The sequence below is a fragment of the Dipodomys spectabilis genome, unplaced genomic scaffold (assembly GCF_019054845.1).
Source record: "Dipodomys spectabilis isolate Male_0828 unplaced genomic scaffold, ASM1905484v1 ptg000015l, whole genome shotgun sequence".
NCBI lineage: Eukaryota > Metazoa > Chordata > Mammalia > Rodentia > Heteromyidae > Dipodomys > Dipodomys spectabilis.
Genome location: NW_024870692.1, coordinates 562611 through 590336, shown reverse-complemented (window position 1 = coordinate 590336; position 27726 = coordinate 562611).

The window sequence follows — 27726 nt, the reverse complement described above, 5'->3', positions numbered from 1 at the left end:
GCGGCAGGAGGGATAAAAGACAAACAACTGAAACTCAGTAAACATAAATCCTGAGAATGGGCTCTGTGAGTGTCACAGGAGGTAGCTCTTCAGGGAAAAGCTACTGATTGCTGATAGGCCTCAATTCTACCCAGAACATGGCCTCATCACAGCAACTCCAAGCTAGAGGTAACAGCCATCTCCCCCTTTTGTGATACTCAAAGCAGATCTCCTTCCCACTGAACTAGCCTGGGAATAGGGTCACAAAGTCCTGGATAAGGCAGAGCTTATTTTCTGCTTGCTCAAACAAACTGACTTAAGAAACCAATCAAGCCACAGGAAAACCAAACACCACAAGCAAACCAGAGACTCCACCAAGAGACTGGTTATGGACACATGGGAGATACAATATATCCTCCCCCCCCCCAAAAAAAAAAAATCAAAGAACTCTTTTTTCTGCCTAATTTTTAAAATTTTTTAAAAAAGTGTTTTCTTCTATTTTTTTCTTTCATAATTTTTATTTTAGGGCTGTGTGTGTGTATGTGTGTGTGTGTGTGTGTGTGTGTGTGTGTGTGTGTTCTATTTTTAAATCTCTTTTAATTTTGGTCCTTTTTTTTTTTTTTTTTTTTTTTGCATGACTTAATTGCTGTTCTGCTCATCCCCAGATATATACCCGTCATGGATTATTAGACTTTATCCTTCATTGTGTACATAGTTCAAAAATTTCTTACTCAATTCACAACCTCTTAGGCTTAACTTCTTTAACAGTATTAATTCTTCTTTATACCTATATAATTTTTAAGTATTCTATTTTTAAAATTCTTTATTTTTTATTTTTTCATTTTTCCTTTTTATCTCTCTCCTCTCATCCTATCCTTTTCTTCTCTCAATATTATTTCTTTATACTTACATAATTTTAAGTATTTCATTTTTTTAATTTAAATTTTTTTTCATTTTTTTTCTTGTTTCTTTGTCTCTCTCTTTTCATTCTGTTCCATTAATTTCTTCTCTGAGATTAGGACTTGGTTAAATTCACTCTTTCCTTTTAACTCTCCACATCCCTCTAATCCTATTTTTTCCCCACAATTCTCCCTAACCCTATTAGATGGCATAGATCATTCCAGGCTCTCTTGCTTTAATTTCTCTGCTGAGAAATCTGAGGTTATTCTAATTCATTTCCCTTTGTAGGTGATTGATCTTTTCTCCTTGACAGCTTTAAGGATCCTTTCCTTGGCCTGAATTGATCCTGTGTAGATTATAATATGACAGTGGGATGTCCTGTTCTGGACTGGTTTATATGGGTTCTAAAAGCTTCTTGTATCCGAATAGGCCTATCTTTTTGCATGTTTGGGAAGTTCTCCACTAGGATCCTGTTAAATAAATTTCCTAGACCATTAACTTCTCTCTCTCTAGGTGCTCCTCTACCCCCATTATCCTCAGATTAGGCCTTCTGATGGTGTCTTCCAAATGTTGATGTTCTTAGACCATTAATCCATAGTTGTTTGATGTTGAAGAGATTGCATCTGTTGAACTAGATTTATCTGCAGCCATTTGACTGTGCCACTACAGGACTGTGGTTGATGCTTGCCTAGTGAAAAATTGTTGTTACTTTCATACCAAATAAGCAGAACAAGCAAGAGAAACACAAGAAAAATGGAAAGTCAGGTATCTCAACTCCCACCCATGATAATCAAGTGATAGAACAGTTAATGAATAATCCAGAGCAGATTTCCCAAAAAGCTCTACAAATACTACTGGTCAACATGGTGAATGAAAAGATTGAAAACCTGCAAAGGACTCAGTGTGAGCATGATAGGGAGCAAGAGGAGGGTAACCAAAGATTAATACAGGAACTTCGCAAGCATGATGAGGCTAACCAAAAGTTAATACAGGAATCTCATGAGCATGAGGTAGCTAATCAAAGATTAATACAGGAATTGCATGAGCAGGCTGAGAACAGTCAAGGAGTAATACAGGAATTTGGTGAGCGAGCTGAGAACACTCAAAGAGAAATACCGGAATTACATGAGCAAGAGGAAGCTAATCAAAGGGAATTACAGGAATTGTTTGAATGGATGAGAACAGACAAAGATCAATAGAGGCATTCATGGAATCCATAAACAGACATCTGAAGGAATCCAGGGAGACCACAAAGGAAATACTGAATAGAGCCCATCAGAAGGAAAGGGAGTCCAAGGAAACCATAACCAATCAACTAAGTGATTTGAGAATAAACACTGAGCACCAAATTAAGGAAGTAAAGAAGTCCATGCAAGATCTGAAACAAAGGTCTAACAAAGAATTTGAAGCCATCAAAGCTGACCAATTAGAAGAAAAGGAAATAAAAAACAAAGTATAAAGTCTTGACAGTAGGTTAGAACATCCAAAAGATTGGAACTCTGGGATTGAAGACAGCCTAGATATTATAGAGGAAGAACATACAACTATCAAGAAATATGATATATCTATTCAACATTTGGAAGACATCAGAAGGCTTAGTCTAAATATAATGGGGGTAGAGGAGCACCTAGAGAGAGAAGTTAATGGTCTAGGAAATTTATTTAACAGGATCCTAGTGGAGAACTTCCCAAACATGCAAAACGATAGGCCTAATCAGATACAAGAAGCTTTTAGAACCCCAAATAGACCAGTCCAGAACAGGACATCCCACTGTCATATTATAATCTGCACAGGATCAATTCAGACCAAGGGAAAGATCCTTAAAGCTGTCAAGGAGAAAAGATCAATCACCTACAAAGGGAAATGAATTAGAATAACCTCAGATTTCTCAGCAGAGAAATTAAAGCAAGAGAGCCTGGAATGATGTATGCCACGCCCTAAAGACAAACAACTATCAACCAAGAATACTGTACCCAGCTAAACTCTCCTTCATAAGGGAAGGTCAAATAAAACCTTCCATAGCAAAGAAAAACTGAAACAATGTATCTCCACCAAACCAGCCCAACAAAAGATACTTAAAGATATCCTACACATAGAAAAGCAACAAGAACACAGTAAAGGCCAATAAACTGAGAATCCAAGAACCATAGGAAGAACCCAGTTGTCACAGCCTCCAAGAAGGTGGATAATGGCAGGAACTACCAAACACCTCTCAGTCTTAACTCTCAATATTAATGTATTAAAATATCCAGTTAAGTGATGTAGACTGTCTAGTTGGATTAAAAAGCAAATCCTTCTATTTGCTGCCTTCAAGAGTCATACCTTGCCCATAAAAACAAACATATTCTGAAAGTGAAAGACTGGAATAAAATCTACCAAGCAAACAGCACCCATAAACAGGCAAGAGTTGCAATTCTAATATCAGATAAAATAGACTTTAAGTTAAAATTAGTGAGAAGAGATAAAGAAGGTCACTACATACTAATTAAGGGATCTCCTTCAGGAGGATATCACAATTCTAAATATCTATTCACAAAACAAATCTCACATAGATCCAAAGACATTAATTGTTGGGGATTCAACACATCACTATCACCACTAGATAGAACAACTCGGAAAAAACTCAACAGAGAAACTGCAGATCTAAACAACTGCACAGATCAACTAGACTTAACAGACATCTACAGAATATTTCACCCAGCAGCATCAGAACACACGTTCTTCTTAGCAGCACACAGAACATTTTCAAAAATAGACCACATTTTAGGTCACAAAGCAAACTTGTTCAAATTCAGAAACATTGAAGTTATGCCCTGCATTCTCTCAGACCACAAGGGAATAAAATTAGAACTCAACACCAAAAGCCACCAAACTCCTGTAACACATGAAGGCTGAACAACACACTGTTGTGGGTCATGGAAGAGATAAGAAAGGAAATTAATTTAAATGTTCATGATATTCTACAAAAATGAACACACAAATTACCAGAACCTCTTGGACACAGCAAAGGCAGTACTCAGAGGCAACTTTATACCTCTGAGTTCCTACATCAACAAATTGAGAGATCTGAAACCAACAATTCAATGAGACATCTGCACTTCCTTGAAAAAGAGCAGGAAGCTAAACCCCATCCAGTAAATGGAAAGAAATAATTACAATTAAATCAGAATTAAATGAATGAGAATTAAAAAAAAAAAAAACAGAAAGAATCAACAAAAGAAGAGCACGGCCGAAATCAAGAAAGCAACCCCTTTTGTAATAGTCCCACAAAAAATAAAATACCTAGGAATTAACTTAACCAAAGAAGGGAAGGACCTCTACGATGAAAACTTTAAAAACCTGAAAAGGGAAATCAAAGCAGAACTTAGGAAGTGGAAAAACCTCCCATGCTCCTGGATTGGAAGGATCAACATCATGAAAATGGCAATACTTTCCAAGGCTATCTACAAGTTCAATGCAATACCCATCAATGTTCCAATCTCATTCTTCAATGAAATAGAAGCAATCCAAAAATTCATATGGAGTCTGAGTCAAGCAGAAAAGGTCAATTAAGTTGATGTTAGGGAAATGAACCCTAAGATATGTATTCAAATGTGATTTTTCTTTCATGCGATTGTTTCTAAGACATTTATAAGATTATTTCTTTGTTTCTTTGTATGTCCCTCCCCCATGGTATAACCCCTGCTTTCACTGTATTTGATGTTGATATAATTTGTGGAGGGGAAGGGAAAAAACAAATTGTTTAGGGATACAGGTGGACCCATTGCAACAAGGAGATGTACAAGTCGTTATGTCAAAAACAAACTTTACAACTTTGGTGGGGGAGGAGGAAAGTTGGGGGGGAGGATGGGATGGGAAGGGGAAACAAAGGAGGAGGCTACAATGCTTGATAAGAAATGTACTCATTATCTTGCCCACGTAATTGTAACCCCTCTGTACAGTTTTTTCACACTAAAAAAAATTTTAAAAAGAACAAAAATTCATATGGAGCAATAAAAGACTCCAAATAGCAAAAACAATCCTTAACAGAAAGAACAGTGCTGGAGGAATATCAATACCAAATTTCAAACTCTACTACAAAGCCATAGTTATCAAAATACTTTGGTACCAGCACAAGAAGAGACCTAAGAACCAATGGAATAGAATTGAAAACCCAGAAATGAACCCACAAACCTGTAGCCACCTACTCTTCGATAAGGGAGCTAAAAAATAGAATGAAAGAAAGCCTCTTCAGGAAATGGTGCTGGCAAAATTGGTTAATCACCTGTAGAAAACTAAAGCTAGATGCTTATATATCACCCTGCACCAGAATCAACTCCAAATGGATCAAAGACCTTCAGAAACCCTGAAAACATTACAGGAAAGAATAGGAGAAACCCTAGGTCTCCTTGGCACAGGCCGAAATTATCTTAATAGAGACACAAGAAACACAATAAATCAAAGAAAGGTTGGACAAATGGGATTGCATGAAGCTGCAGGGCTTCTGAATGGCAAAGGACATAGCTAGCAAAATCAATAGAAAGCCCACAGATTGGGAGAAGATCTCCACTAGCCCTAAAGTGGATAAGTGGATATATCTAAAATATACTTGAACTCAAAAAATTAAATCCCCCAACAACAAACCCTCAAAGAAGCAACTGCCCGATAAATAAATGGGCTAAAGACTTAAAGAGAAACTTCTCTGAAGAGCAAATAAGAATGGCCAATAGACACATGAAGAAATGCTCAACCTCTCTAGCCATAAAAGAAATGCAAATCAAAACAACATTGAGATACCACCTCACCCCAGTTAGAATGGCTATAATCAATAACTCTAATAACAACAGATGCTGGAGGGGATGTGGACAGAAGGGAACCTTACTTCGTTGTTGGTGGGAGTGTAAACTTGTTCAACCACTTTGGAAAGTAGTATGGAGGTTCCTCAAAAGACTACACATAGAACTCCCCTATGACCCAGCAATCCCACTTTTGGGCATTTACCCAAATGATTACAAACAAGACCATACTAAAGCTACTAGCACAACTATGTTTATTGCAGCATTACTTACCATAGCTAAGATATGGAGCCAACCCTGATGTCCCTCAGTAGATGAATGGATCAAGAAAATGTGATACACACACACACACACACACACACACACACACACACAAAATGGATTTCTATGCCTCCATCAGAAAGAATGGCATTGCCCCATTTGTTAGGAAATGGAAAGTCTTGGAAAAAATTATATTAAGTGAAGTAAGACAGGCCCAAAGAAACATAGGACCCATGGTTTCCCTTATTTGCAAAAACTACTATAAGTTTAGGACAAGCAGAAAAGGTCAAGAGCTATGTACATATGACTAGATAAGATGATGCTAAGCAGAATGAACCCCAAGATAGGGACACAAGTGTTTTTTTCTTTCTTGCTATTTTTTCTAACCTATTTATAATGTACCATGTGATTTTTTTGTTGCTTTGTATGTTCCTCCCCATGGTATAACCCCTGTTTTCACTGTATTTGATGTCAGTCTAATTTGGGGAGGGGAAGGAAAAAATAAAATGTTTAAATAGGGATATAGGTTGACCCATTCTAACAATGAGATGTACAAGACACTGTGTTGAAAAATGAAGTTTACAATTTAGGTGGGGGGGGGGTTGTAGTTTTGGAGATGGGAGGGAAAGAAAGGTAGGGGAAAAACAAAGGAGGAGGCAACAATGCTTGATAGGAAATGTACACATTACCTTGCTCATGTAACTATAACCCCTCTGTACAGTATTTTTACAATAAAAAATTTATTTTAAAAAAAGACCATTCCCCACTTTTCTCCCACCATTCCCACCATTCTCCATTTTTCTGATTTTATTTCAATAAGAAAATAAAATGCTTTTTTTTTTCTTCTCCAGCTTTCAGACATTATTTGCTGTCTTTAGTGGCTATTTAAATTGTTACACTGAGGTAGGAATCCCAACCAACTGATATTCTTGCATGAATCGGTCACAAGGGTGAGCTCTTGGTAATAGATCATAAAATTATGTCATTAAAATAGATGTTATTGATTTTTTGTCAGCAAATTTTATCTGGTTGTACTTCAATGGATCCATCTTCATTTTTTTTTGTGTGTGGAGCAAACATAACTTGAATTTTCTGATGATCTCAGTCCTATTAAATATATGGAAATCAATGTAATTAACGTTTTCTCAGAGTCTCCCTTCTTCTTATGAGACAGTTTGTATATATTACCATGGCTTCATGGACAACTGAAATATTTAACTGAAACATTTCATGCTAGATTAGCATTAAATCTTTCACAAAGTAGCTTCTAAGCACTAATTCTACTTTTAAAAAAATCCTTACCCAAATCTTGCAAGGTAGTTATTATCCTTCCCAATTTGCAGGTAAGAAAACTGGGGTCAGTGAGGTTAAGTAGCTGTCCCTAAATCATACAGGGATTAAGCATTAAATCTGTGATGGCCCCCAGAGCCTGCTGATTCCAGCCATCTTTTTGTAATTGCCATGCTGCTTGTACTTGGCCCTAAGACAATAGGTAATATCTAAATGACACGTCCTTTAGGTTTATGGAAAAGAAACTTCAAGTACATCCCTACAAATGCATTTAAACTGGGATAATCCAGACTGCCTGTTTAAATTTGAATTTTCCCCATACAAAATCTTGAGCAAAGGTCTACTAGAAGAGTCAGAAATTCTTGGCTTTGATTTAGAAGAGACAGAAGTTTTTGGTTTTGGCTTCATGTTTCAGATATCCTCTGTGTTTCCCCCAGTATCATAGGAGGTATTATGACTTGTCCTAGCTCCTTCTTTTCCTAGAAGGAGGGCAAGTTTAGTTCAATAAACACTCCAGAATCAAAAGTCTCAATAGCTATGTGCATATGATCATATATGATAATATTCTATGGAATGAATTCCAAGAAATGGAAGCAAGAATTTCTTTTATTTGTTGGGGTTTTTGTTTTCTTTCTTTTTGTCTTGATTCTTCATTTATCTATCCTTGGAAAGGGAAGGGAGGCACAGAAATGGAAGGGTCAAGGGGGAACAAATGCAGCAGTGGTATGCAGTAGACACTATGTTGAAAATGAACTGTACAACTGGTGCATGGAAACAGGAGGGAAAATGTGGGAGACAGTGAGGGAAGGGGGAACATTGTGCAAAACGAAATGCACTCTTTGACTTGTGTAACTCTACCTCTTCCATATATTACCTTTATAATAACAATAAAAAATAAAAATAAACACTTCAGAGATCAGCACTTCCTAAGTAAATTATACTGGCATTAGGTTTAGAAACATAAACATTTGTAAGACCCACTCCTGAGCTTCAGGAATTAGCAAGTCAATTTCTTTTACTTCCAGAACCCTTTTCACAATAATCAGCAGAAATTTGGGGCGCATTAATTACACTTTAATACAGAATGCACTGTCACTAATGGGCTGCCTGTGTGGTTCACAGTCCCCAGAGGGATGGCCATGGGGTGAGTATTCCTTCCCATGTTTTTTTTTTTTTTTTTTTTAATTTTATTTTATTTTATTTGAGAACATACTGTACAGAGGGGTTACAATTACATGGGCAGGATAATGCATACATTTCTTACCAAGCATTGCAGCCTCCTCCTTTGTTTACCCTTCACCTCCCTTCCCAGCCTCCCCCTTCCCTCCCACCCAATCATACCCCCCCTCCCCCACCCACCGACATTGTAAAGCTGGTTTTGACATGACTTTTTGTACTTCTCATTGTTGCAACAGGTCCACCTGAATCCTTAAACGACTTGTTTGTCCCCATCTCCTCCACATGTTATACTGACATCAAATATAGTGAAAGCGGGGGTTACACTGTGGGGGAGGGACATACAAAGCAACAAAGAAATAATCTTATAAATGCGTTAGAAACACATGCATGAAAGAAACAAAAACATTAAAATACATATTTGAGGGTTCGTTTTCCTAACATCACATTATCTGACTTTTTCCGCTTGACTCATACCTATACTAGATATTGCAAATAAGGGAAACCATGGGACCTATGTTTCTTTGGGCCTTGCTTACTTCACTTAATATAATTTTTTCCAAGCCTTTCCATTTCCTAACAAATGGGGAAATGTCATTCTTTCTGATGGAGGCATAGAATTCCATTGTGTATATATACCACATCTTCTTGATCCATTCATCTACTGAGGGGCATCTGGGTTGGTTCCATGTCTTAGCTATGGTAAATAATGCTGCAATAAACATAGTTGTGCTGGTAGCTTTAGTGTGGCCTTGTTTGTGATCATTTGGGTAAATGCCCAAAAGTGGGATTGCTGGGTCGTTGGGGAGCTCTATGTGGAGTCTTTTGAGGAACCTCCATACTGCTTTCCAAAGTGGTTGAACAAGTTTACATTCCCACCAACAATGAAGTAAGGTTCCTTTCTGTCCACATCCCCTCCAGCATCTGTTGTTGTTAGAGTTCTTGATTTTTTGCTGTTCTAACTGGAGTGAGGTGATATTTCAATGTTGTTTTGATTTGCATTTCTTTTATGGCTAGGGATGTTGAACATTTCTTCATGTGTCTATTGGCCATCCTTCTTTCTTCTTCAGAGAAGCTTCTCTTTAAGTCTTTCGCCCACTTACTTATTGGGCAGTTGTTTCTTCGAGGATTTGCTGTTGGGTGGTTTAATTTTTTGAGTTCCAAGTATATTTTAGATATGAGACCCTTGTCCGTTGTATGGCTAGTAAAGATCTTCTCCCAGTCCGTGGGCTTTCTATTGATCTTGCTAGCTATGTCATTTGCCCTGCAGAAGCTCTGCAACCTTATACAATCCCATTTGTCCAGCCTTTCTTTGATTTGTTGTGTTTCCGGGTCTCTATTCAGAAAATTTCGGCCTGAGCCAAGGAGACCCAGGGGACCCCGAATAGCAAAAACGCTCCTCAACGGAAAGAACACTGCTGGAGGAATATCAATACCAAATTTCAAACTCTACTATAAAGCCATAGTAATCAAAACAGCTTGGTATTGGCATAAGAACAGACCTCAGGACCAATGGAATAGAATTGAAAACCCAGAAATGAACCTACAGACCTATAGCCATCTAATCTTCGATAAGGGAGCTAAAACAATAGAATGGAAGACAGACAGCCTCTTCAGTAAATGGTGCTGGCAAAACTGGTTAACTACATGTAGAAAACTAAAGCTAGATCCTTATATATCACCCTGCACCAGAATCAACTCCAAATGGATCAAAGACCTTGAACTCAAAGCAGACACTCCTTCCCATGTTTGACAGATGTCCTTCACTATCTATTTATCCATCATTCCTAGTCAGGAGTGTGGTACTACCCCTGGCTGCAGGAGGCAGAGGACCTGCCTGTTTCCTCTTCTCAAGTGAAGTTGCCTAAGTGATTTAAGTTCCTGTGTACTAAGTTTCATCATTTGATGGATAGGTATTTTCCTAAACTGTGTATTTGTTATAAGGAAAGCCAATGTGAGATTTTATATATATTTCTTTTAGGTTATAAGAAGGCCTGTTATTACATTTTCCAAGGTTTTTATCTCCTTATTTTTTGGTGTGGTTCTCTGTCCTAATGACACATTTAGCTTATATACATTACCCTTTCTATTGTTTTTATTTGAAAGCTTAATTTAAAAACAGTGATTAGATGGGAAGTTTTATATCATATTCAAAGAAATGTGGAGATTATAAGTTTTAAAATAGAGACTGTAACACCTGTGAAGTAGATGTTGGAAAAACCTGTGTTGTCATGAACAGAATGTTGGTAGAAATATGGACCAAAAATGCCATCCTGGGGAATTATTACATGGAAAAGAAGAGGTATTACAACTTGAGGAGAAACCTATACCTATTACAAAGTAAGGAAAGCTTGATTGGGACTTTATTGAAGAGAGAATCTTAACTAAGATTTTTGGCAGAAGAAAGTTCTGCACAACAAAGAATTCAAAGTATTTATTGTATGGCTTAAATGGTTGCAATAAAATGTAAGAAGCTGGATGCTGATGGCTCATGCTTATAATCCTAACTACTCAGAAGGCTGAGATCTTAGGGTCATAATTCAAAGCCAGCCTGGACAGGAAAATCTGTGAAACTCATTTTTAATTAACAACCAAAAATCTGGGAGTAGAAGTGTGGCTCAAGTGGTAGATTGCTAGGCCCCAGAACTAGTACAAAACAAGCAAACAACAACAACCTAAACCTATTAAAACCTTGGGACATTTTAAACACCCCAAACTACTTACTCTGACAGAGAAGCTGGAGCAGTTTCACTCCATGTGAATTCCCATGCTACATGATTCATGCATACTGGATGATTGGCATGTTGGCATGTTGCAAGGTTAGCTGAACTGCCCAACATCACACAGCTTCCTGAAAGTCAGAAATGGAGTGTGTAGCCTGGGCACTGTCATGAGACTGCCCACTGAGAGAGCTATTGACTGTCCTGAAGGCTGATGCTAATAATGCTATTGTCCAAACATTCCCTGAAGTACTGGGTCTTATGCCTACATCGTGTCAGTAGTATTAAAAATGTTTATTATATGCTGCCTAAAAGCAGTTTGAAAAATTACATTATTACATAGTTTTAATTTTATATTTAAATTTTTCATAAATTTAAATATTGATGATGGTACAATTTTTTGAGAATTGTAAATACTGATGATTTTGAAGGAAACCTTATGTTACCAACTAAATGTATGAATATTATTTGAATAATATATTAATTTCATGCACGCCATGACCTACTTAAAACATAAAAGCAAGAGGGCATTGGTGACTCATACCTGTGATCCTAGTCAGGAGGCTGAGATATGGAAGACTATGGTTTGAAGTCAGCATAAGCAAAACCACTCACCACATGCTATCTCCAAAATAAACAGAAAGATGGCAGGCTGGAAGCCTTCCTCAAGTAGTAGAATGCCAAATGAGCAAGCAAGGTAAGTAGGGAGAGATCCTGTATTCAAACCCCAGCATGCCTTCCCAAATATGTATATATGAGCAGGTGGGAAAGGGGAATCTCCTCTCCCACCTTGTCCACAGGAACAAAAGAGTTCAACATGTGCAACTCAATTCCTTATCCACAAAATGGTGTGTGTGTGTGCACACATGCACGCATGTGCGCACACACACAGGCATACATGCATGCATGTCAGTACCAGGGCTTGAACTCAGGGCCTGGACTCTGTTCTCTTTGCTTTTTCACTAAAGGTTGACACTCTACCACAGTTGCACTTCTGAGTTTTGGGTGTTTAATTGGAGATAAAAGTCATATAGATTTGACTTTCTGGCTGGCTTCAAACCTCATTCTCCAAATCTCAGTGTCCTCATTAGATGAAGGCATCCATCAACAAGTCCTTGTCCACAAAACTCTTGAAACTTATTTCAACATCCTCAAGGGCAAACGTACTTAGGTTGAAAATTATAGAGTACAAGATGAGGAAATGTTATCATAGCACATATGCAGAACATTGTATAGAAATGAATAGCTTTGGAAACTGATGGAAGGATTTGAGATTTCAGGAGATTCTGAAGTGGCTTATATTAGACTGTGGAAGAGTTCCATAATCTGCTTACATGACCAATGCCCATGCTTACTAGGAAATAGGAAACAAATATCACAAGCTAAGGCTGCCTGCTATAAGCCATTCCCTAGATTTCTTTTAAGTTCATTTAAGTACCATGGAAGATTCAGAAATTTGCTAAAATCACAGCACTATAAAATTTCCTTTGGCTGATACTGTAGTGGAATTCAAATCTATGCAAATAATCCAACAAACCTATCACTCTTTCTCTGTGAAAATTTCCCAATCATATTTCTCTTTCATGGGACAGTGGAGATTCCCTGGAAATTCTTATTTGCATAAAGTGATACAAGACAGAAAGTTGAGTTATTGAAGAGTCCTTGATTCTTTAAAGTGGATTTAAAACACTTTGTAAACCTCACAGCAGTGTCTCATACCTGTAATCCTAGCTACTCAGGGGACTGAGATGTTAGGATAGTGGTTCAAAGCTAGCCCATGCAGGAAAGTCCATGAGACTTTTACCTCCAACTAACCACCAAAAAGCTGTAAGTGGAGCTTCTGTTACAGAGCTCAGGCTCTGAGTTCAAGAGTAATTTCTGGCACAAAGAAAACATAATACAGCAAAATGTGCTTTGTGGAGATTTGCATGACTAAAGTTGCATTTGAAAAATGCCACTAGCACAAGAGCGAAATTATATAAAATTAACCACAAAGGCTTCAGATAAAATGTAGACAGCACTGTTTGTTTGATTGCTTTTTCACAGGACTGGTGTTGCTGCTTACACAGCAAGACCCGGGAACTCAGTAGGCAGAAAGGGACCATACCATGGCACTATAGACAAAGTTTATTAAAACACCATATACTTATATAGGGCATAGGGGCATAGAAGGTAAGTCACAGGACAGTCATGAGACAATTGCAGGACATAAAGTTAACTTTCTTGGGGGAATGTGGATGATTAGCAATCTTTAATTGGTGATGGGAAAGACTTATTCAAGATGACCAGAAAGACTTGTTCAAGATAATAAAAGAGGGGCTGGGAAGGTGGCTCAGTGGTAGAGCACTTGCCTTGCATGCATGAGGCCCTGGGTTTGATTCCTCAGCACCAGATAAGCAAAAAAGAAAAAAGCTGTAAGTGGCACTGTGTCTCAAGTGGTAGAGCGCTAGCCTTGAGCTGAAGAGCTGAGGGACAGTGCCCAGGCCCAGAGTTCAGGCGCCACGACCGGAAGCCCCCCCCCCCCGCAAAAAAAAGATAATAAAAGAGGTCCATTCATCTATTGAAGGGCGTCTGGGTTGGTTTCATATCTTAGCTATGGTAAATAATGCTGCAATAAACATAGTTGTGCTGGTAGCTTTAGTATGGTCTTGTTTGTGATCATTTGGGTAAATGCCCAAAAGCGGGATTGCTGGGTCATAGAGGAGCTCTATGCAGAGTCTTTTGAGGAACCTCCATACTACTTACACAATGGAATTCTATGCCTCCATCAAAAAGAATGACATTGCCACATTTGTTAAGAAATGGAAAGACTTGAAAAAAAACATATTAAGTGAAGTAAGCCAGGCCAAAAGAAACATAGGTCCCATGGTTTCCCTTTTGCAATAAGTAGTATATGTCTGAGACAAGCAGAAACGGTCAGATAAGTTGATGTTAGGTGAAATAAACCCCAAGATAAGGATTCAAATTTTTTTTCTTTCTTGCTATTGTTTCTAACGTATTTATATTTCTTTGATGCTTTGTATGTCCCTCCCCCATGGTATAACCCCTGTTTTCACTGTATTTGATGTTGGTATAATTTGTGGAGGGGAAGGGAAAAAAAACAAATTGTTTAAATAGGGATACAGGTGGACCCATTGCAACAATGAAATGTACAAGATGTTATGTCAAAAAACGAACTTTACAACTTTGGCGTGTGGAGGGGGTGGGGGAGTATGGGAAAGGATAGTAAGGGGAAACAAAGGAGGAGGTAACAATGCTTGGTAAGAAATGCACTCATTACTTTGCCCATGTAATTGTAACCCCTCTGTACGGTATTTTCACAATTAAAAAAAAATCATTTTAAGTGAAAAAAAAAAAAACGATAAAAAAAGAGGAAGTAAGGTTCAGGTGGGGCTCCATTTGATAGACAAAAGGAATCTCGAGGCATAGTTCTACACAATTACCTAGAAGGAGCACAAATGTCACAAAAACCACCACCTAGGCCAGTGACAGAATAGGTGTGGCCAGGTGGGGAAAGGTGTGGCCATACTGGATCTGGACACAACCTCAGGGTTTGGGACCCTCCTAAGGTCAGATGGAAGGTGTGACCAGAGGTGGCCCAGGATGTGACCTAGCAGGAGGGGAAGGTGACTGCTTCCAGATGTGCCAGTTACCTAGGTAACAGATACTGGATGGAAACTTAGCCAAGAGGTAGGGAGGTGTCCCTGTGCCAAGTAAAGGTTTTACCACTGAGCTAGCCCCAACCCCCAAATGTCACAGCATTTTGACAGTTTAATTAATACAGCACTATTTATTATGAACATGTTTGAATATATTGTTCTACACTTGCTTCATGCATTAGAATTTAGAAGGATTTTCAGGCACTATTATTGTTTCGAAGGCAAGATTTATTCAAATATCCCTAAGAGGCAAATATACAATCTCTGTATTTAGTTGTGGGATCTGTTTGGTTATGACATCTCTTAGAGATATGTCACCAGTACTTCCTCTATAATGAGGTTTCTATAGTTCATGTTCTTTTCCAGTTGCCTGTAATCCCACCAGTGAAAAATGTTGCAAGGTAACTAGTCCTTTGAATCAAAATAAAGACTTTTACTTGCATTTGAATGTATTATTCAACCCATGAATTTTATTTTATTTTTGTCCTAGACTTTATCTGAAATTAGAAGGTCACATATTGCTACACATTTAAAGTCAATATGTCTCACAATGTGTACAAGTAAATCAAATTAAAATCATCCTAGCATCCTTGATGATATGGCCCATGCACTCACTATTTCCATTCAATGAACTATCTTCACTGTACAAAATTAAATTTAAAAGAGATTCTTAAAATGCTTTCAAACTCCTGAAGCTCAAAATAAAGAAACAACCCAACTTACAAAGAGACAAAGAATCTGAATCTTCATTGATCCTAAAAGAGGTACACAAATTATCAGCAGAGAAAGTTGTTCACTAATTAGTAGAGAACTATACATCAAAAGTCATATATTCCTTACTAGGAGAGTTTTAATGAAAAGAAAAGAGAAAATAAAAATACTCAAAAAGTATAGAGATATCAGAAATGACATTTATTATTGGTTTGAATGTAAAATAGTATAGTCATTTTGGAAAACAACAATTGTCAGAAGGTTAATAGGACATGGTGGTTCTACCTCTGAGAAATGACCAAATAACCAAATAGAAATAACCAAATAATCAAAAAGAAATGAAGATATGTCCTTGCAGAAGTTTATACAATTATTTTCATAAAACCCAGTTATAGATAACTCAAATGTCTACTGATGGCTGAACAGATAGATAAAATGTGGGATGACCATATAATGGAATATTAGGCTGCACTGAAAATGAAGGATCTATTAATAATACTACAATATGAATAACCTTGAAAACATTTTTCTTAAATGAAACAAGACTGTCACTACAAACTTTTCTAGTGCATCTTGCTGTTTATATGAAAGTTCTAGAGCAGGAAGATTTATGAAAATAGAAAGTGGCAAGTGACTTCCAGGTCTAGAGTCAGAGCAGAAAAAAATATTGTTGTGACTTCTGTTTAGTCTAAGTGGTTTGGTTTTTGGATGATTTAAAAAACTTCTAAAATTGATGACAGCAATGATTATGCAATTAAATGCAGATACTAAAACCCATTGAACTATATAAATTAATTGGGTGAGCTGAAGGCATATGTATTATACATCAGTAAAAATATCTGAGTTACTTCAAAGTGAAAAGTATTTGAATTTAGGTGGCTGGTAGCTCAGGTCTATAATCCAAAATACTCAGGAAGCTGAAATGTGAGGATTGTGGTTCAAATCCAACCTAGGGAGGAAAGTCTGTTAGACACATCTCCAATTAACTACTGAAAAGCTGAAGTGGCTCAAGTGATAGAATGCTAGCTAGCCTTGGTCAAAAATGCTTAGGTTTAGCACCCAGATCCTGAGTTCAAGCCCCAGGATCAGCATGAAAAAAAATGTATCTGAGTTACAGAATACATTAAAAACTATAGTTCTATCTTGTTAAATGTTCTAAAAAAAAAACCCAAAAAGCTACCAAAGACTTAGTAAATACTATCACTTTTAAAAGACCATGGAATTTATTTATAATCAATATATTGTTGAAAAAATTACTCTGTTGACAGCTGAAATAAATTTAAGATAAAAGAAAAAAATCAACTTTCTTCTTACATCTTATCTACTTTCCAAAACCATTCTTAATATTTCTTTACTTCCAAAGTTTATTTGCCCAGTGTATAAGCATTATCTTACTGTGTTCTCTGGGTAAGAATTCAGAAATGGCTCAGCAGGACCTCTTTCGGATCTCTCCTAAAATTACTGAACAGCCATCAGCAGGACTGCAATCATCTGGAGGTTTGATTAGGGCTAGAATTCCTGAAATCCTCTCAAAATGCAATATCTACACAGGGTCTCCCTCCCCTGAATCTTCTTGTGAATAATTCATAATAATTCATGTTGCCTGAACATCAACACATTAATCTCTTTGCCTCACCTCCAGTTGATATGTTGGATGAGTTGTCACCATGCAAGCTATGTAAAGCTTTTGTTCCACACATTGGATTGGCAAGCATGTTTTAATCACAGTTCGGAGACATTAAAAATGTTAAGGACTTAAAATGAAACAGTGACAGGACATGAAAAAAATGGCAAAAAAATTGGAAGAGGACCAATGTAAAGCTATTGGAGTCCATTGGAGCCATGAGGCCTCTGGCAATGGCATGTTACCCATCTTACATATGCAGAAGTAGAAAACCTGCATTCTGATCCCCTGGACCTTCCAAGTTTTACACAACCGATCATACTTTTGCACTAACATCTCCACACTGCCATCTACCTCTATCTACTCTAATTAGAATGGGGCAATTTCTACCAGCTCTTATGAACTCCAAATTCACTTCTTGGCCTTCATGTCAAGTAGTTTGTGAGTATCTCATTCATCAGAGCCCATATGATGCTTGGTACTAGGCCAAAAGTCCTCAGGATGAGATAAACAAGACACCAGGATTTTGACCATGCTATAATTTGTTGTTATTGATTGGTTGATTGGTTTTGTTTTGTGTTCCTGCTTTGTTTTGTTTTGTGTTTACAGCTAGGTCTTACTATCTAGCCCAATCTGGTCTGGAACTCATGATCTACCTGTCTCCACTTCCCTAGCTCTGGGATTATAGACATAAGGCATCCTTCCTAACTCAACTATGGCTCTTAATGATTGCCTTTGGGTTGCTTTAGAACTGCAGTGATGAGAAATTCAAGATGCATTTGTTGCAGGCAGCTGCTTATCATGTTGTTTACTATAATTTAGAAATAGAAGGAGTCACTATTTTTCAGGAAGAAAGAAATTAACTGTCAAATGTTGGTTGTTTCCTCCATAGGCACTAATGCTTCTTTTCTCCATCTTTGTTCAAGAAGCATAACCTGTGATGGTTTGAACACAATATAATTCATACTAGTTGTCATTTTTGCAACTGACTTTAAGAAAACACCTTCCATTATTTCTAGAAAACATTTAGCTCTGAAGGGAGATGATCATAATCTATTGTTCTCTCAGCAGCTAGTAGCTTTTCAATAGTCTCCATCACCAGCAGATACAGCAGGCCTAAATCATCCACATTGCCCTGTCTATTCTAATGTACCATTGAATATAAAACCCAAGGCAGGCTCAGGAGCACTGTGCTGTCACAAAAAGATGTTTATTCCAGGGCCACAGGCTCAGAATAAATGAACTGTCAAAAAGTCTATTCACATTCCATTGACAGGCATTGCAGCATGTCTAGGCCTCTTCACACTCAGCAAGAAGACTTCTTTGAAATACTGATACCAGGATTCCATGCTGCTGGAATTTTAAAGATAAAAAAAAGTGTATATAAAGTCTTCAGTAGTGTACCCACTGCACAACTAGAGAATAATCTGAAAAAAGGATAGAATTTGAACTAAATTTGAAATACGAAAGATGTAATAGAATAATAAGAGACTAGTGCAGTCTAGGAAGAGGGGAAGACAAGATTTACCACATAAAATAAAATGGGATCTAGAGAGCATGCAATATGGTGGCCTGTTACATGGGAGGGAGTATCCAGCCAAAACCATGGTTGACATTGGAAGTCTAGTCAAGAAAGGACTTGAGGGAAACACTAAGGAGATTGGGTTGTAAACTGCAGTATGTTTCTGAATGGAATAGAGGCTTGAGGAATTTAATAACCTGAGTGCCTATGCACTATTGTGTGTTCCTCAAAGGTTCATAACCTGGAGGTTTAGTCTCAGTGTGTGATATTTAGAAGTAGAGGGGCTTTTAAGAGACAGTGCCTAGTGGGATGTCAGTTAGGTCACAGAGGATCCTGTTCCTAGAACAACTTTTCATGTAGATCTGTGGAGCACAGCTAGGTCCCATCACTGAAAAGCTAGTGTTGGTTAAAAAAAATAAGGTGAGTCTGAACTGTGAATCCTTTTGGTCCTGTCTCACTATCTGCTCACTCCCTTTTATATATGCTGGCCCTATGATACTGTCCACCTCCTTGTGAAGCAGAGAGGGCACCTTTGCCACGATGCCAGTACCATATTCCCCAAACCTCTTTACTTGATAAATTTCTCAATCTCAAGTATTTTGGTATAGCAACATAAAATGGACTAGTGTCCCATGTAATTTAGGTTATCATAGAATGTGGGGAAACATTTATCACTGATAAACACACTCGATTTTAATTACACAGTTTAATACATTGATTTATAGTGGGAAGGTAGGTTGAGGTTGCTTCAGGAACAAGTATAAGAGAATCTATTTGGAGGTAGTGTTGCCCAGAGTGCTAGCTTTCTGGTCTTCCCTCCATTACCTGAAACTCACCTTGATTCTCTTTACCTGTCATGCTCTGACCCTTATAATATATTTTTGCAGCAGGGTTGCCTCACTTCTGTAGAAAAGCACAATCTCTAAATCCATAGAAGAAGAAATTTTCACTCTTCAGTCATATGCCTCTGTCTCCTTAGAATCAGTATCTAGAATTTTAATTTCGTGTTAATTGAACTGTTTCACATTCTCTCTTTCTTTCAAGATCCCAAAGAGTAAATTATTGTCTTTTTCAAAACTTTACACTTCATACAGCAGAGCTCAGTATACATATAAATTCAATAAATATGGATAGGATAAATAAATAAATAGAAGTTTTTGTAATGTAGTCCTCCATGACTTTCTTATGTATTTTTTATAATTGTCTATTGATATCAGTACAAAGTCATCTGAAGAAGGAATTCATGAGTAGAAGATTATAATATGGAGATTGCTGTTCCCTGAACTTTCTGATACAAGATACAGTAGCCTAAGTTTTATAGACTAATAAGTAAAAGATTTCACAGTAACCAAAACCCCACCTCAAATACCACAAACAAATGGAAGTTGATGCTCTCAATAATGCGTGTCAAAAATTTTCCTACTGACTCATTATCCAAACAAACTCACAGTCCGAGCATGAACCGTGACAACAATCATTTCCTTAATGAGAGAAATTTTATTTTGTCTTGGAACTTTTGTTTCCTGTTTGATGTTAGTCTCTTTCAACCTAGTACAGTTTCTTGACTGTTACCTATATGATGGGCTTGGTTGTCTAGAGGGATGGAGAAGGAATGTATGAGGTGTGATGAGAGGCCAGGAGGGGTGTGAGTTCTAGCATGGTGGCTCCCTGTCACAGCTCCATGGTGAATATTAGAAAAGCTGTGCTGTGACTGGATGTTATGAGAAGATTAGGACTTGGATTAAAGTCTCTTCATCTCAGACTAAGACTCTGTATTTTTCGGTCACTTCTTTTTGCTGCTTATTATATTGCTGGATATTGCTAAGATTTTTCTCACTTTAAAATTGTAGTACTGCCATTTATTTGCTACAGATTATCATTCTGTCAAAAGAAAATTACCAAGAGAGAAGGGAATTTCTTTAAAGTGACATAAAGGACTTGATGTCTGTATGCTAGATAGTCTTTTTTCTCAAAATCTAATGATGAATGTTGTTTCCATTAGCAGAAGGAATTTTTAGAATATCCCACAACATTACAAAAACTGGTCAGTCCATTTAAAAGTCCATATTAGACATCTAATGTAGACATATGTACTATATAAATAAGATTATCAATAAACTACAGAACTCCATAATAGAGATAAAGCAAATACAAACCAGACACGTCATAAAGAAATCAAAGTTTTGAAGAAATGTTCTAGAAATGTTCTAGAAATGTCCTAGAAATGTTCTAGAGTTTCCTTTTAAAGAAAGATATATTCTCATTCTGTGCATTTTTAAATTAAAAAGCTTTTATCTTGATATTATATTAAATAATAATATACTAGAGGTATAGTTAAGGAAACAGAAAGGAAATGTGTATAGTGATGTTGACTTTCAATGACCAGGGCAAAATCTACAAAAACATGAGAATGAATATGTGTACTTTGTGACAGTCAGAAGTGTTCATATTGAAGTAAGAGAAAGACCAGATCTAAGTAAATCACCATGTTCTCACTGCCATCCTGACACCTCACCAGGTAAAGGAGGCTCTTCACCTGGCTTCAAAGGCCTAGAGGTGAGGCAAGCCATCCTTTGAATTACGGTCACCATGGTTGTTTAGATCAAGAAAGGATATGTAACTACATCTTCATATTTAGCCCCAGGGAAGTCCACCTCCCGGGTGATAGGTGTGCCTGAATTCCTGCAGGCAGGGGCTGGGACTTGGGTGATAGGTTACTGGACCTGTCAGTCTGTGCCTTGAACTTAGGAGACTCAGAGTTTCCTGTGACCCTGCCCTCTAACCCTATTTTAGGGTTAGAGCTTAGATGCCATGCCAGGCCTCCTCTGCTGTGTCCTGTCTCCTGGTTCTGTTCCAGTCAACATGGCATCCCACTTCAGCTCTCCACTAGGGTTGATCTGGGTTGTTGGTATTGTTTTTCTGCTCTTTCTTTCCTTTCCTGCTCTCATGGTTCACTTTTCTAACAGTACTAAGTATATTTGTGGGGTTGCATGTCTTTGTGACAATAATTCACTTGCAGACCCAAGCCTTTTAATAAAGACTCCCAATTGAATCTCTCAAAATGTGGCTTCTCTTTCTTATGGTGAATTAAGGGAAAAGTCTAGGTCCAAGTGAGTCACCTTATTTTCACAGCCAGGTAATGGGGGCTGTCTATCCCTCTTCCCAGGCCTAGAGGTGAGACAAGCCATGATTTCAATTGCAGATAAACCATGTTGTTTACACTCAAAGAGGATATGTAAATGCATCCTGTTGTTTAGCCCCAAGATACATCCCTAGAGGCAGGGGCTGAGTGTTGGGCCAATCTTGAGTCATGAACCCTCAGGCTCCCTGTGACCCTGCCCCCTTTGACCCCATTTAGGTCCAGACCAGCTCAGACTCCATCACCCAGGCCTCCTGTCCAGGATCCTGGTTCCTGGCTCTTTTCCCATCATCATGGAATCCCTCTTCAGCTCTCCATTGGACCTGATCTGGTTTATTGGTATTGTTTTTCTGCTTTTCTCCTTCCTCTCCTGCTCTCATGGCTCAGCTTTCTGAGTGTTAAGTATATGTGAGGCTGCAGAACTTTGGGACAGGAGTCCATCTGCAGAGGGCCAGTGCTCTAATAAAGACTCCTGATTTGACCTCTCCAAATGTGGCTTCTCTGTTCTCCTGTATAACAATGGGTAGATTTTACCTTACAACAGTATGTCCCCTTCTCTTAAGATAAAAATTTTTTTTTCAATTCCTTTACTTGATAATATACAAAGACGATGTTTGAAGAACAAAGAAAAAGAAGAAATGTTGGAATGTTCCTTTATACACTGCTTACCTGAATTCCTCTGAAGAAATTTACATCCTCCTTTAGTGGACTACGAAACTCCACAAAAGCTGTGGAAAGCAATTTCAGAACACAACAGGAAATCTAAATAAATTAGTTCTTTTTATTACAAGATAGTCAGAGTGCTCACTCCTCACCGGTGCAGCTAGAAATTTGGGCTTATTAAACTCCATCCAAGCTTTTCAGTGGGAAATAAAGTTTGGAAGAGATAGCCTCTGGCAAATCTCATTTCCAGGCATGCCTAATTTTTCTCTCAAATGAAGAAAAACAAGAAAGATTTTGCCTCTGAAATGTTTTCATTACTTTGAAGAGCTTCATTCAGGGCTGAATAAAAAAACCAGGAAAGATTAGATAGGTTAGAGAAAACGTTCATTGTGGTCACAGAAACTGCATTTGTTCTCCATCAGAAATTCACATCCTGAGAATTCTAACCAAGTCAAAGAGCTATCAAAACCCCCTTGTTTGTTTTAAAAGGACCATTCAAACAAAATAGTGTGAGCACTAGCTATATACAGCTAACAGCAAGTATTTAGTAATCTTGTGACTGAGTGATAATACTCATCTTCTATAGATACATGCTCACTATTTGTTGTTGTTGTTGTTGCTGTGGTTTGTTTATTGCCACTACTGGAGCTTGAACTCTTTTTTCTTTTTTCCTGAACTCTTTTTTCTTGAACTTTTTTCTTGTTTTAGAAAAAGGAAATCATAAAGTAAAAGGAATTACTATTTCAAGAAGAAGCTATCCTTGGTCAAATTTCTCCAGTAGTATCATAAATGACTCATCTGTTTTTGGCACTATTAGGTAATATATATATACATACACATATATATATATATGTGTATGTATATATATACTATATGCTATATGTAGTATATATATAGTATATACTATATGTATGTATATACATACTATATATACTATATATATACTGTGTATTTCATATAGTATATATATTTATATAGTATCACATGTGTGTAAGAATGAAGATACTCTTTGTAGCATCAGAATTATTTTTCTCTCACTCTTACTCAGGGTGTTGAAGGAGAATTGAGGGACTGGCTTTTTCAGTCAAGACTAACAACCTACCACTTGAGCCACACCTCAACTTCTAGCTTCTTTAAAGTTTAATTGGAGATAAAAGTCTCATAGACATTCCTGCCCAGGCTGGGCTCAAACTGAGATTCTTAGTTCTCAGCCTCCAGTGTAGCCAAGATTATAACTCTGAACTACCAATACCCAGCTAAGAAATGTTTAGTTTTAAGATCTCTCATTGAGACCTCTAATGCTGCATCATACTCTTTTCTTTAGGTTTATATCCTAAATAATCCTCCAAATATCTAAAGCAAAATAATCATTTCTATGTACTACATAATGATCTCTTGCTGAGAAAGTAATTGCCTTCATTTAAGTGTATATATCAATGAATAATGATGAGATTGCTTTCAATTAAATGAACGTTCCCCCAGAAATGCTCTAATATGTACACACAGATTGAGAGAGGTGGTATTTCCTGATAATTAAAATTTTCAAAGCCATAATTTGTCTGTTATCTTAATCTTTAATGTAGATAATTCTTTTCCCCCATTTTAAAAATAAAAACACAATAACAAAATATTAACCTTTTCTCTGTGTGCAACTGTATTTTTCATAAGTGACTCTTGTTCTGCCCACCAGTCTACCATATGTTTAAAATGAGACTCAATGTCCCACCAGTGTGTGGTTGCTAAATTCTCTTTAAGTTAATATTTTAGTGGGAAATTTTTGCTACTATGATGCTACATTTTGGAAGCCTGTACTTCTCAAGGTAAGAGGACTCAACTAAAATTTTAAGAAAAAAAAGAGGAAAATCACTTTGTGGAAAACACTCGCTAAATAACATTTTTTTAAAAAATCAAATATTATGCTGTGGACACAGTTCTGTATTACCTCAAGATTCTAACATCTGACTTTCTACCTAACTTGGAATGCCAGTGAGGAACTGTCAGATGACATCAGTGTACGACCAGGCAGAAAGACTTCTGCCGAAGGGGCTGGGGTGAGGAGTGGGGGACAGGTGATCTCAACAGAATGTGGAATAAGCTTCTGCACATCTTGTAACTCTAATGTAAAAAGAGTATTGTGCATAAATCACTGCACCATGGTTTGACTTGCAGAAATAAATGACACATTGCCATGAATCTTTGTACAAGCTCATTTATTTCTGTTAGGTGTGTGTGTATGTTTGTGTGTGTGTGTGTTTGAAAAATTCTCAGATATAATAACTATGTGTACTGGACATAGCAAGTAAGGAGACTTTGAGTAGACTTCAGGGACCATAAGTAGATGGTACATGAGATCCCAAAGAGATTCACAGTAGTGTTCCAAGACATTTGACTTCCAGATCCTTAGGAAGAGGATAAATTATGTTTCTGATGCCGACATACAGGAGATCAGACAGTTTACCTACTAGGGCTTACATTTCTGTGCTTAACAGGGATATGAGTAAGGGGAAGTGTTCATGTTGGGGCCCAGGTGTAGATGTGATCAAAAGATGAAGAAAAACAAGGTAAGAGGAGGCTTACTGAAGTCACACTGGCTCTAGTCTGAACAACATGGCCTTGCACCTGTCTTCATGACAAATATAGACTGGAGAACTGGACACTTCCTAAGAGTCCCTTGTGAACAACTTGGAGGCTGCTTTGGAAGGACTGTGGTGGCAGGTGGTTCTCTAAGGAGGGAGGATGTGTCCGAAGTAGAACAATGGAGAGACAAAGGTGGGGATTCAGTGACCATGAAGATAATCTGGAGACAGGGATGTCAGTGTTTGGTTATTGAATGTAACTCAAGCACACATTCAGGAACAATGGAAGGGAAGTGAGGACTTTAATACTTTGGAAGACCACAAAGGAAAAGCAGTGATAGTAGCAACTGTAAGATCTCCCTTCTCCGGGCAAGAAACTTCTTTACAAAGGAGCCTATTAGTTCATAAAGGTGATAAAATAAAAATAAACTCATGTGTTGCATCACAAAAATAAAATACAGGTTAAAAAATAAAGTACAGGTTGAATGGATCTTAATTTGAAATTCTTGGGACCAGAAATGTTTTGGGTTTTGGAATTGTTTTGGGAGTTTGGAATATTTACATGTATATAATAGGATATCTTGGGGAACAGATGTAAAACTAAATACAAAATTCATTTATGCTTCAGATGCATCCTACACACATAGCCCAAAGGTCATTTTATTTGGTATTTTTAGTAGGATGTGCTTTAACTGCAGATCACTTGAGATCAAATATGAAATTTTTCATGAGTGGCATCATATTGGTACTTAAAAGGTTTGCAGTCTGGAGCTTTTCAGATATCAGATTTTTGATAGGGATGCCGAACCTGTAGAATTAATCTACAAAAAATATACAGAGCTATTTTATATTTAAAATGTCTCATTTTAAAACTATGGTACATACAGACTGTAGATACTATCTGGCAATGAAAGATAATGAGCTATTAAGCCTCAAAAAGGCATAGTGTATCGATAAGTGAAAATAAATTTAGTCTGGAAAAGCTAGGTACTATATATGGCCAACCCAGAAAAAGGCAAAAGAGTATAGCCATAGTGCAGAACTAGGGTTATTAGAATTCAGGGCATGTGTGGAACTGGAGGCAAAGATGACTAGGTGGAAGAAATAGGTTTTTCAACAGTGAAACTATTGCTTGTGATACTAGAGTGGTGAATATATACTATTAGCTGCTGTGAAAAACAATAGAATTCACCACACAGAGAGTATCCCAAGTATAAGCTATGGGTTTAGATAATAATAATGTATTGATACTGACTCCATTGTAACAAATATACCGTATTAGTGCAAGATGTTAAAAACTACAAAAATTGTGTGGGTTGAGATAGAGCATTAAGTATAAAAATTATTTGTAGCCTCTGTACTGTATTTCTGTGACCTAAATCTTCTCTGAAATATAATTTCTATGAAAATATTTAAAAATTTTTATTTTATATGAAGGTATGATGTAATGTTATGTCACATACTTTGCATACTTAGCATACAGAAATACTCAGTTATTTTGTATAAACTATAAATGACATGAGATTAGGAATTAAATAGCACTTGTTATTTTTTTCTCAATTTCTTTAATTTTTAAGTTGAGATTTTATGAATGCTAATATAATATGGTATTTACTCCAATAAAACTTCAATAAAAATCTTCATTTGTCCTTTGGAGTTTGTGATGTGAGATTGCCTGCTATTTATTGTTATGGTTGTTTTAATTATTTGCTTTTAAAGAACAATAGGAGAAAACCAGAGCCTTGCTTTCTGTGAAAAAAAACCACATTTGTTCAGATATTTAAAAGCTATTTCATAGTTTGTGATAAAGGAGATTTTTTTTTAATTCTCCTATGTGAATAATTGAGCTCTAATCAATGGATAGACCTAAAAAATGATCAATTTCAGGACAAATTTACAAAATGCTATAGGCTGGAACTAGTAATTCACCTAATTCACAATCATACTCATCACTAACCAATAAACAAACATTTATGGAAAAGATGTGCACAGGGCCAACTTTATCTCTGATAAGGATGAAAACTCATATCTGTGTCCTCCAAAAACCAAGTGTAGAAACTATAGAGTGGGAATGAGGGTTTATTAGCCAACAGTTTCATTGCTGTCTAGGACTAGAACCACTATGAGAGAGAAAGTGAATTTTAGTCACTTTCTCCCATTATCAAGGCCTAGAACTCTCTCCTTGAAGGCTCTTTCTGGAGTTTCACCACCTTCAGCTTGAAAAGTTTCATGGAGATGAGAGCAAGTGCAGTGCCCCTCTGTCATCTGCTCTTCATTCAGCAATTATCTGGGTTGTGTTTTGAGGAGACAATTGTGAGGGTTCTGATTTATAAGGTGTGTTTACATTTGGCTCTGAAGTTTGCTTGTGGGACAGGCTGACTCAATTCTTTTCCGTTTCCTTCTCTGGCATGGAAAAGAAAATGAAAAGCATATAATTATATTCATTTCAGGAATTCTTTTTATGAAAATGCAGACAAAATAACTTCCTTTAGTGGTTACCTCTCAGAGAAGCTAAATAATGGAAAAGTAAATGATATAGTCATCTTTGTTTGTAAATCACACACTCTTAAAAACATAAATGCTTGTGCCATCAATGCCTATTTGCATCTGATCATGCAAAATAATATCTATCTAAATTAACTCCAGAACATGGAAACAAGAGGTTGTTTCTTTTTGGTTGTTTTTGTCTTCTTTTCTTTTTGTTCTGTGTGTTCTTTTATATGTCTTTGGA